Genomic DNA, 13,120 nt, shown 5'->3' on the forward strand with positions numbered 1-13,120 from the left:
CAGATACCTTGAGCCCTGAGCTTTACTGTAAAAAAGTTGACCTTCTAGTTGAGTTGAATAACCTCTTATTAGAAGAGGAGGTTGCGTGGTTGCAGAAATCTCATGAAAATTGGTTGTTGAAGAGTGATAGCAATACTGAATACTTCCACATGACGGTGAATGGTAGAAGGAGGAGGAATACAATTCTTTCGCTTAATTGTGGAGATACGGTTATTGAAGGAAACAAGAATTTACTTAAGCATGCCATTGATTATTACAAAGAGCTTTTTGGGCCTGCTCCTGGAAACTTGTGCGGGATTGACAGTAATATGTGGGTAGAAAAGGAAAAGTTGGGTGATATTGAAAATTTTATTCTTGTGAGACCTTTTTCGGACACGCAGATTAAAAATGCTTTGTTTTCTATGAAACACAATAAAGCCCTTGGTCTTGATAACATTACAATTGAATTGTTTCAATATTGCTGGGGTATTGTGAAAAAGGATGTAATGTTGCTTTTTGAGTGGTTTTACGAGAATAAGCTTGATGTGGAGAGACTTAACTATGGTATTATAACTTTGCTTCCCAAGGTGGTCGGGGCTAATAAAATGCAACAATTCAGACCTATATGCTTGCTTCGATGTGTGTACAAGCTGATTACTAAAGTGCTTACTATTAGGTTGGAACCTTTTGTTGATATTCTGTTTAGTAGGCACCAGAACACTTTCATTAAGAAAAAGGGATATCATGGATGGAATTATGTCGCTTCATGAAATTCTGCACCACTCCTATGCTCGTAAGAAGCCTGGGATTGTGCTCAAACTCGATTTCGAAAAGCTTATGACAAAGTAAATTGGGGCTTCCTGTTAGAATATCATAGAAAAAGGAAGTTTAACACCCAATGGATAGACTGGGTTAGGAAAATCTTGGTGGGAGGCACTACCAGCGTGAAGTTGAATGATGAGGTGGGGGATTACTTCCAAAGTTCCAAAGGGGTGAGACAGGGTGACCCCTTCTCTCCCTTCTTGTTTAATTTGGCAGTTGATTGCCTGACAAAGATGGTACTTAAGGCGCAGGCAAATGGCTTGTTTATAGGACTAGCAGCAGATTTATATTAATGAATCATGGGGTAGCTATATTACAATATGCTGATGACACCATCTTATGCTTTGAAGATAATCCTAGAAATGCTCTTAATATCAAACTGTTGCTATACTTGTTTGTGGTTATGTCAGGCCTAAAGATCAATTTTCTGAAAAGTGAGATTTTTCGGTTGGTGCTGATGATGAAACAACGAGAACTTATGTTGAAATGTTTAACTGTAAAATTGGATATTTTCCCATTAAATACTTGGGCATGCCTATCAGCTATGCTGGCCTTAAGGGCAATGACTGGTTGTTTATTGATGATAAATTTACTAGCCATGGAGAAACCTGGATTAGCGAAACCTTGTCTAGCGGAGGCAGACTTATTAAAGTCAATGTTGTACTGTCGCACATTCCATCCTGTTATATGTCCATGTTCTTAATTAAGAAAACTACTTTGGAAAGATGGAACAAGCCTAGGAGGAATTTTTTTGGCATTGTAATGGGAGAAAATGTTATCATATGGTGAAATGGACTCGTGTTTGTAGATCCAAGATGAAAGGGGGCTGGGGGTAAAGGATTTGAGGAAACAAAATATTAGCCTGCTCACAAAATGATGGTGGAAACTAGAAAAAAGGAAGGACTGTGGTAGGATATTGTAAAAGCTAAGTATCTTAAAAAAATCCTCAGTGGCTAGGGTCAAACAGAAAGCTAATGACTCCCCATGTTGGAAAGCTATATTGAAAGTCAAAGAAAACTATATGGCTGGTAGAGGGGTCCAGCTGAATAAAGGAAATATAGCTAGCCTTTGGCTAGATGACCTGGGGATAACTTCCTTTTAAAAGACAAATACCCTAAACTGTTTGGAATGTGTGTGGATAAGGAATGTACTGTGGACAAGATGAATAATATGAACCATCTTTCTTCGTTTAGAAGAAGATTGTCCAGTGAACTGCTCCAAAATTTGCAACATGTAGGCTCAGCCAGTGTGAGTTTTATGGGATTGTAGTACTAGTACTATAATTCTTTATGGAACTGCCCCTACTTTATTGGAAACACGTGCATTGAAGGTACATGTTGCAAATTGCTACGGAGTGGTCCATGCTGATACAACTAACCTCCTACAGAGTGGTTCCATGGTGCAAATGTTTGAAGCAAAAACACACGCCCAGTTGACTGTCTAGATGGCGGGAAAACACTAAGGATCTACGAATAAGGGTTGGCGTTTTGGCTCCCGGGAATGTGCTCCCGGACGAATAGTAACACAAAAATTATATTAAATATTTTTAAAAGTTCTGAATTTCTTTTTGTAGATGTGTGTGTTTTATCGCAAGCATGCAAAACAGAGCTGCGGTATTTCGTCGGCACAAAAAAGACAAAGGTGGGGTGACATTTTGGGCTAATTTTTTATCTTCAATTTGTTTTTGTTTCACAAGCCAAAATACTTAACCTTTTTTGCGTCAAAATTTGCAGGTGACATTTGGATGTGACTAAGTACACATCAAAATTTTATCTTGAATATTTTTCATTTCAATTTTTTTTGAATCTGGAAGCCAAATTAACGTTTTGTCTATGAATCAGTATATACTAGCAAAAAAACCCGTGCGTTGCAACGAAAGAGAAAATAACACACGCTTTGAACGCAATATATTTTCACATGGCATCACATTTGTGTTGTTGACGATGACCTCAGTGCTCACACAACGAAAACGTGTTTGAATGTACAATCACTCGGAATAAGATGAGAAATATGTGGTTTCTCCCCACGAGATTTTCGAAAGGTGTGCATGTGTGGTTAACGATGTTTTCTTTCCTCTCAATTTGGTTTTAATTTAATGGATATTTATTGCAATTCGTATGGTCGTCGGAAAGAGAGAAAAAAAGACCGTGCACTACAGATTAAGTTTGCACCAAAAATAATATTTAAGAAGTATTCAACAGCTAAAAATAACATCCTATTTAGATTCTACACATTTTTTCAATCAAATTTCATATATAACATGTTAAAATCGGAGTTACGGTTTAAAATATATGGATAATTTTGTTTTAGATAAAATATGGATTGATTAACTGAAAAGTCAGGGTTTTTTTGTTAAAACAAAAAAACGTTTCGGCTGACTTAAATAGGGACGACGGGTTGATTACCTGAAACATCAGGGAGTTTTCTGTAAAATGCAAAAAAAAAACGGTTCGGCTCTGACTAAAAGATGGAACGCGGGTTGTTTATCTAAAACTGTGAGGACTTTTCTGCAAAACGACAGAAAACGGTTCGTTCTGACTTAAAGTTGGACTGCGGGTTAATTAACTGAAACTGCGAGGGATTTTCTGCAAAATGACCGACGCCGGACGACAGAAGCGCTGCGCGCTTTATTATTACTAGTAAAAATGCCCGTGCGTTGCAACGGGAGGAAAAGAAATAATTACGCTCAATATCCACACTTGTCAATTCCAAGTTTCCACCATCGCACGACACACATGTCATTGAATGTAAGGGAATGTTTGAAACTGAAAAAGCTATTCTCCTTGAGCTGGATGTGAGGGCCGCCCTCCACAAGCTACACCATGCACCGGGTCTGACGCATCGCGTTGCAACCGCAACAAGAAGCAATTGAGCAAATCAACATTGTGAGCCGGGTGTTGTTAGCTCACGTCGTTGAGATCTGAGTGATCTAGCATTGGCACTCCGCCTACGGCTCGCATTCGGCAACATTACATCAGCTCTAGCTAAAAGATGAGCCAACATATTTGCTATTCTGCATCAAAAAATCTCCTCCTGAATATTACTTGTACACATCTCTTTAATTTCCTGAACAGAAGGGCAAACATGATGTCGATCTAACCCATCACACTGAGAATTTTTTTACTATCTTCGCACAGTTAAGCTCAATAACCCATCACAAGGCCTATGTGTTAAAAAACTCAATAATTACATTGTTAACCCTTGATTTAAGCACCATCTCTATTGTCATACTCATATGCGCCACCAATAACTCAGCAAAAGAGGGTCCAATTGCCGTTGCAACACAACCTGCATCCAAACACCCACTTCTCTTGCTCCTTTACCTGCTTATTATTAGCAGCAAAATAATGCTTTTCGTGTCCTCCGTGGCATGGCAGTCCCACCAGGGCAACTACTTTGGATTCTGGAGTGCCTCGCCTCTCCCATACAACATCCTAAGTGACATACATAGGTGTTCCTCCTATCGAGAAGAGATTGTATTTAAGATCCACAAATTCAGATCACCAGCCGATCTGCCCTTTTCCCTTTCATAGGATAGTTGCCATGAGAGGTCACAAATTTATTCCAGCTCCCTCTATGCCTCTTTGACATAAATACAGTCGTAAAATCAGTGATAAAAGATTCCCCTGAAGCAATACGAACAGCTTACCAGATCTTTACTCTTTCGCCTCTTAAGCTCATCTCCAACAACAATACTCCAAAAAGAAATAAACCAAAAATAGATTTTTAGGCACACCATGGTAGCATCGTATCCATCCACACACACATCACGCTAACATGAGACCCAAACATGAGAGAGAGAGGAGATGAGACTGCAAGGCTAGCACATGGGAGCAGTGTTGCTGCCGGCATAGCATCATGGTCGCCAACGGGAGCAGGAGGGCAGGGGTGCTGCTGTGGCCTCAAGGCTAGGCAAATGCGGATGTGTACGTTGTGGTCTCGTGGAAGACCGGCGATGGCAGCCCACACGAGCAGGGGTGGGGTGCCGTTGCAGGGTGGATGCGAAGGTTGTGGATGTCTACAAAATCTGTGTATCATGAAAGTTCGCATAATATAATCTGGCAAAAGAAAAGGACCACACAAATATTAAGAGAAGTGAGCATTACCATTAGTGGTAACAAAAAAAAAGAATTGGTTGCCTGGTGTCATGTTTCCTAGACACCCATGCAAAGGGCTGGCGGATAGCATATTCTTAAATCAAGATTTCTCACAACCCTAACATATTGTGCATATACAACTTCAAACCCAGACAAAGTATGACAATCAAAAAAGGGAAAATACATTTAGAAACGACTTGTTGATGAACTTATTTTTTCATGAAGTTGAATCAAACACGGAGCAAATAGAGAATCAAACTGAAGTGTAGCATCTCAAATATTTTCAATCACTACAAATTTTCTACCCAAATATGAATCTAATCTTTCAGACCAAATCAAGGAGAACGGTAACTTTTCATGATTCTAGATGAAACTTTTACAGAATAATTTGGGAAAATCTGATACATACCTCAGGTGTAACACGTTCAGACATCAGATGTTCTTCTGACTCAGGTGTGTCATGCTCCGACCATAGATGTTCTTCTGACTCAACTGTATCATGCTCGGACCGCTGTTGTTCTTTTGGCCTGGGTTGAGCATACTCGGACGACAGATGTTCTTCCGGAAGACTCAACATAATCGACATTGGAGGATTATTCGAAAGTTGCGATGTGACGTGATTTAATGGAGGTTTTCTGGCATACGATTAGTAGTCTACCATTATCTCATATGGTTGCTATTTTCAACTATGGATGCAGTATCGCAGTTGTCGTGCCCTATCACTGATAGCTTATACATTGCTCTCTAGTTTTGTTAAAGCAAAAGGATGCTAAATAGGAAAGTATTTCTCCATTTTTTGTCTATTTTCCCTTTGTTGATAAACGGTTTACTTGCAATTTAAATTCATGTGTTTTACTTGATTCCTTCATTTTTTTAAAGTGATATTAATCCTTACTTTGGTCATATCCCACCATTGGCTTCCTTCATAGTAGTACAGCTAAGCTCTTTCAAGCCTTATTAATGGTATAAGTTATTTTTTACTTATTTAGCTGAATACAAGTGATTGGTTTACATAGGAAATCAATAAAAAAATTAGCAATTACGGAATAACCGGACTTCAACCCAAAAGTCGATAAATAAATAAAGTGTGATGTTAGGTTTTTTTGCTATCGTATACAACCAGCAGTCCTAATGGATGTATATTCCTTTCAGAACACATTAAGCTGCTGTTAGCTAGACCCTCGAGATCTATATCATCAAGCAAACGCTTAAAATTACTGCAAACTGTAATCCCCCAACACCATGCATTTGCTTACCTTCTCTGTGTATAACTCAGATCCGTCCTTGCATCTCTAATCTTACTTCAAAAGAAAAAATAATAAATCTGAATGAGCTAAGCTGATATACAGTGTATAACCCCAACCATGGACCAGTTGACGAGATAACCGAAGCATACAAATTGATGTACAATTACCTTCGATCTAGTGGGTACCATCGACTTCTTGAGGAGGGACAATGACCACGGCATCAAACTTTTCCTTTTCTCGGGACAACGTCCACACTACAAGAAATATGCTCGTTTATGACAAAAATATATCGACCGTGGTCAATAGGTCATAGAACTATGACCAAAATTTACGAAATTGCCATGAAGTGTCCAAGGGGGCTCCTTACTCTACACTATTATGATCGTTGATGTCAAAAGGTCAAGTTCTGATTGCATCGAATGGTCATAAAAAGATATATCACTAGCCGTAGCCTTATTTTGGGTCTTCCTTGACCAAATTAATAAGGTCACTGGCTTGGATGGGGTGATTGGAGAGACACCATTTAGTAATTTTGGACATATGTCGTACATACATGTCAATCTAGCCTATGTGTGTAGGACACCAAAGTATATAACTATACTAACATGTAGGAACCGACTAATTGGTGGGACCAATATCTCAAGAGTAGGACTTGCTAATATGCAAGGTGTTGGGTAACGTCGCATGGGAAACAAAAATTTTCCTACGCGCACGAAGACCAATCATGGTGATGTCCATCTACGAGAGGGGATGAATGATCTACGTACCCTTGTAGACCGTACAGCAGAAGCGTTTAGAGAACGCGGTTGATGTAGTGGAACGTCCTCACGTCCCTCGATCCGCCCCGCGAACAATCCCGCGATCAGTCCCACGATCTAGTACCGAACGGACGGCACCTCCGCGTTCAGCACACGTACAGCTCGACGATGATCTCGGCCTTCTTGATCCAGCAAGAGAGACGGAGAGGTAGAAGAGTTCTCCGGCAGCGTGACGGCGCTTCGGAGGTTGGTGATGACCTTGTCTCAGCAGGGCTCCGCCCGAGCTCCGCAGAAACGCGATCTAGAGGAAAAACCGTGGAGGTATGTGGTCGGGCTGCCGTGGAAAAGTCGTCTCAAATCAGCCTAAAACCTCCGTATATATAGGTGGGAGGGAGGGAGCCTTGCCTTGGGGCTCAAGGAGCCCCAAGGGGGTCGGCCGAGTCCAAGGGGGAGGACTCTCCCCCCCCCCCCCCAAACCGAGTTGGACTAGGTTTGGTGGGAGGGAGTCCCCCTTCCTTCCCACCTCCTCCTTTTTTTTCTTTCTCTCTTGATTTTCTTCTCCTTGGCGCATAGGGCACTTGTGGGCTGTTCCACCAGCCCACTAAGGGCTGATGTGTCTCCCCCAAGGCCTATGGGCTTCCCCGGGGTGGGTTGCCCCCCCCCCCCCCCGGTGAACTCCCGGAACCCATTCGTCATTCCCGGTACATTCCCGGTAACTCCGAAAACCTTCCGGTAATCAAATGAGGTCATCCTATATATCAATCTTCGTTTCCGGACCATTCCGGAAACCCTCGTGACGTCCGTGATCTCATCCGGGACTCCGAACAACATTCGGTAACCAACCATATAACTCAAATACGCATAAAACAAAGTCGAACCTTAAGTGTGCAGACCCTGCGGGTTCGAGAACTATGTAGACATGACCCGAGAGACTCCTCGGTCAATATCCAATAGCGGGATCTGGATGCCCATATTGGATCCTACATATTCTACGAAGATCTTATCGTTTGAACCTCAGTGCCAAGGATTCGTATAATCTCGTATGTCATTCCCTTTGTCCTTCGGTATGTTACTTGCCCGAGATTCGATCGTCGGTATCCGCATACCTATTTCAATCTCGTTTACCGGCAAGTCTCTTTACTCGTTCCGTAATACAAGATCCCGCAACTTACACTAAGTTACATTGCTTGCAAGGCTTGTGTGTGATGTTGTATTACCGAGTGGGCCCCGAGATACCTCTCCGTCACACGGAGTGACAAATCCCAGTCTTGATCCATACTAACTCAACTAACACCTTCGGAGATACCTGTAGAGCACCTTTATAGTCACCCAGTTACGTTGCGACGTTTGATACACACAAAGCAATCCTCCGGTGTCAGTGAGTTATATGATCTCATGGTCATAGGAATAAATACTTGACACGCAGAAAACAGTAGCAACAAAATGACACGATCAACATGCTACGTCTATTAGTTTGGGTCTAGTCCATCACGTGATTCTCCCAATGACGTTATCCAGTTATCAAGCAACAACACCTTGTTCATAATCAGAAGACACTGAATATCATCGATCAACCGGCTAGCCAACTAGAGGCATGCTAGGGACGGTGTTTTGTCTATGTATCCACACATGTAAATGAGTCTTCATTCAATACAATTATAGCATGGATAATAAACTATTATCTTGATACAGGAATTATAATAATAACTATATTTATTATTGCCTCTAGGGCATAATTCCAACAGTCTCCCACTTGCACTAGAGTCAATAATCCAGCCCTCACATCACCATGTGAATTACATTGTAATAAATCTAACATCCATACAGTTCTGGTGTCGATCATGTTTTGGCCGTGGAAGAGGTTTAGTCAGCGGGTCTGCTACATTCAGATCCGTGTGCACTTTGCATATATTTACGTCCTCTTCCTCGACGTAGTCGCGGATGAGGTTGAAGCGTCGTTTGATGTGTCTGGTCTTCTTGTGAAACCGTGGTTCCTTTGCTAAGGCAATGGCACCAGTGTTGTCACAGAACAAGGTTATTGGATTCAGTGCGCTTGGCACCACTCCAAGATCCGTCATGAACTGCTTCATCCAGACACCCTCCTTAGCCGCCTCCGAGGCAGCCATGTACTCCGGTTCACATGTAGAATCTGCTACGATGCTTTGCTTGGAACTGCACCAGCTTACTGCACCCCCATTAAGAATAAATACGTATCCGGTTTGCGACTTAGAGTCGTCCGGATCTGTGTCAAAGCTTGCATCGACGTAACCTTTTACGGCGAGCTCTTCGTCACCTCCATACACGAGAAACATCTCCTTAGTCCTTTTCAGGTACTTCAGGATATTCTTGACCGTTGTCCAGTGATCCACTCCTGGATTACTCTGGAACCTACCTGCCATACTTATGGTCAGGCTAACATACGGTCTAGTGCACAACATCGCATACATGATAGAACCTATGGCTGAAGCATAGGGGACGGAGCGCATATGCTCTCTATCTTCATCAGTTGTTGGGCACTGAGTCTTACTCAATCTTGTACCTTGTAAAATTGGCAAGAACCCTTTCTTGGACTGTTCCATTTTGAACCTTTTCAAAACTTTATCAAGGTATGTGCTTTGTGAAAGTCCTATCAGGCGTTTTGATCTATCCCTATAGATCTTAATGCCTAGAATGTAAGCAGCTTCTCCTAGGTCCTTCATAGAGAAACTTTTATTCAAGTAACCTTTTATGCTCTCCAAAAGCTCTACGTTGTTTCCAATCAGTAATATGTCATCCACATACAATATTAGAAACGCCACAGAGCTCCCACTCACTTTCTTGTAAATACAAGATTCTCCAACCACTTGTATAAACCCAAATGCTTTGATCACCTCATCAAAGCGTTTGTTCCAACTCCGAGATGCTTGCACCAGTCCATAAATGGATCGCTGGAGCTTGCACACCTTGTTAGCATTCTTAGGATCGACAAAACCTTCGGGTTGCATCATATACAACTCTTCCTTAAGGAAACCGTTAAGGAACGCCGTTTTGACATCCATCTGCCAGATTTCATAATCGAAAAATGCAGCTATTGCTAACATGATTCTGACGGACTTAAGTATCGCTACGGGTGAGAAAGTCTCATCGTAGTCAACTCCTGGAACTTGTGAAAAACCCTTTGCCACAAGTCGAGCTTTATAAACGGTCACATTACCGTCAGCGTCCGTCTTCTTCTTAAAGATCCATTTGTTCTGAATAGCCTTGCGGCCCTCAGGTAGTATCTCCAAAGTCCACACTTTGTTCTCATACATGGATCCTATCTCGGACTTCATGGCTTCTAGCCATTTGTTGGAATCTGGGCCCACCATTGCTTCTTCATAATTTGCAGGTTCATTGTTGTCTAACAACATGATTGATAAGACGGGATTACCGTACCACTCCGGAGCAGCGCGTGATCTCGTCGACCTGCGTGGTTCAACAGAAACTTGAACTGGAGTTTCATGATCATCATCATTAACTTCCTCCTCAACCGGCGTCGCAACGACAGAGGTTTCCCCTTGCCCTGTGCCACCATCCAGAGGGATGAGAGGTTCGACAACCTCGTCAAGTTCTATCTTCCTCCCACTCAATTCTCTCGAGAGAAACTCCTTCTCGAGAAAAGCTCCGTTCTTAGCAACAAACACTTTGCCCTCGGATTTGAGATAGAAGGTATACCTAACTGTCTCTTTTGGGTAACCTATGAAGACGCACTTTTCCGCTTTGGGTTCCAGCTTTTCAGGCTGAAGCTTTTTGACATAAGCATCACATCCCCAAACTTTAAGAAACGACAACTTTGGCCTTTTGCCATACCACAGTTCGTATGGTGTCGTCTCAACGGATTTTGATGGTGCCCTATTTAAAGTGAATGCAGCTGTTTCTAATGCATAACCCCAAAATGATAACGGCAAATCAGTAAGAGACATCATAGATCGCACCATCTCTAACAAAGTACGATTACGACGTTCGGACACACCATTACGCTGTGGTGTTCCAGGCGGTGTCAACTGTGAAACAATTCCACATTTTCTTAAGTGATCACCAAACTCGAAACTCAGATATTCACCCCCACGATCAGACCGTAGGAACTTGATCTTCTTGTTACGATGATTTTCCACTTCACTCTGAAATTGCTTGAACTTTTCAAACGTTTCAGACTTGTGCTTCATCAAGTAGACATAACCATACCTACTCAAATCGTCAGTGAAGGCGAGAAAATAATGATATCCGCCGCGTGCCTCCACGCTCATTGGACCACACACATCGGTATGTATGATTTCCAATAAGTCACTTGCACGCTCCATTGTTCCGGAGAACGAAGTCTTAGTCATCTTGCCCATGAGGCATGGTTCGCACGTGTCAAGTGAATCAAAGTCAAGTGACTCCAAAAGTCCATCAGCATGGAGTTTCTTCATGCGCTTTACACCAATATGACCCAAGCGGCAGTGCCACAAAAATATGGCGCTATCATTGTTTACTCTAACTCTTTTGGTCTCAATGTTATGTATATGCGTATCGCTATCAAGATTCAATATGAACAATCCTCTCACATTCGGTGCATGACCATAAAAGATGTTACTCATAGAAATAGAACAACCATTATTCTCTGACTTAAAAGAGTAACCGTCTCGCAATAAACAAGATCCAGATATAATGTTCATGCTCAACGCAGGCACTAAATAACAATGATTTAAGTTCATCACTAATCCCGACGGTAGCTGAAGTGACACTGTGCCGACGGCGATTGCATCAACCTTGGAACCATTTCCTACGCGCATCGTCACTTCATCTTTCGCCAGCCTTCGTCTATTCCGTAGTTCCTGTTTCGAGTTGCAAATATGAGCAACAGAACCGGTATCGAATACCCAGGCACTACTACGAGAGCCGGTTAAGTACACATCAATAACGTGTATATCAAATATACCTGATTTTTCTTTGCCCGCCTTCTTATCTGCCAGATACTTGGGGCAATTGCGCTTCCAGTGACCCATACCCTTGCAATAGTAGCACTCCGTTTCAGGCTTAGGTCCAGCCTTGGGTTTCTTCGGCGGATTGGCAACAGGCTTGCCGCTCTTCTTCGAATTGCCCTTCTTGCCTTTGCCGTTTCTCTTGAAACTAGTGGTCTTATTCACCATCAACACTTGATGTTCTTTACGGAGTTCAGACTCTGCGACTTTCAGCATCGCAAATAACTCGCCGGGAGACTTGTTCATCCCTTGCATGTTGTAGTTCAACACAAAGCCTTTATAGCTTGGCGGCAGTGATTGAAGGATTCTGTCAGTGATAGCTTCTTGCGGGAGTTCAATCCCCAGCTCAGCTAGACGGTTTGAGTACCCAGACATTTTGAGCACATGTTCACTGACAGATGAGTTTTCCTCCATCTTGCAAGCATAGAATTTATCGGAGGTCTCATACCTCTCGATCCGGGCGTTCTTCTGAAAGATAAACTCCAACTCCTGGAACATCTCAAATGCTCCATGACGCTCAAAGCGACGTTGAAGTCCTGGTTCTAAGCCATACAAGACTGCACATTGAACTATTGAGTAGTCCTCCTTACGTGCTAACCAAGCGTTCTTAACATCCTGATCAGCCGTAGCGGGTGGTTCATCTCCTAACGCAGCATTAAGGACATAATCCTTCTTCCCAGCTTGTAAGATTAGCTTAAGATTACGAGCCCAGTCTACAAAGTTGCTTCCATCATCTTTCAACTTAGCTTTCTCTAGGAACGTATTAAAATTCAGGATGACCGTCGCGTGAGCCATGATCTACAACACAAATATATTCAAAGTGGACTTAGACTATGTTCAAGATAATTAGAGTTTAACTTAATCAAATTATTCGCTAAACTCCCACTCAAAAAGTACATCTCTCTAGTCATTTGAGTGGTTCATGATCCACTTACACTAACTCAAGTCCGATCATCACGTGAGTTGAGTATAGTTTCAGTGGTAAGCATCCCTATGCTAATCATATCATCTATATGATTCATGATCGACCTTTCGGTCTCATGTGTTCCGAGGCCATGTCTGCACATGCTAGGCTCGTCAAGCTTAACCCGAGTGTTCCGCGTGCGCAACTGTTTTGCACCCGTTGTATGTGAACGATGAGTCTATCACACCCGATCATCACGTGGTGTCTCGAAACGACGAACTGTAGCAACGGTGCACAGTCGGGGAGAACACAATTTCGTCTTGAAATTTTA

Source organism: Hordeum vulgare, chromosome 7H, assembly GCF_904849725.1.
Source record: "Hordeum vulgare subsp. vulgare chromosome 7H, MorexV3_pseudomolecules_assembly, whole genome shotgun sequence".
Classification (NCBI taxonomy): Eukaryota; Viridiplantae; Streptophyta; class Magnoliopsida; order Poales; family Poaceae; genus Hordeum; species Hordeum vulgare.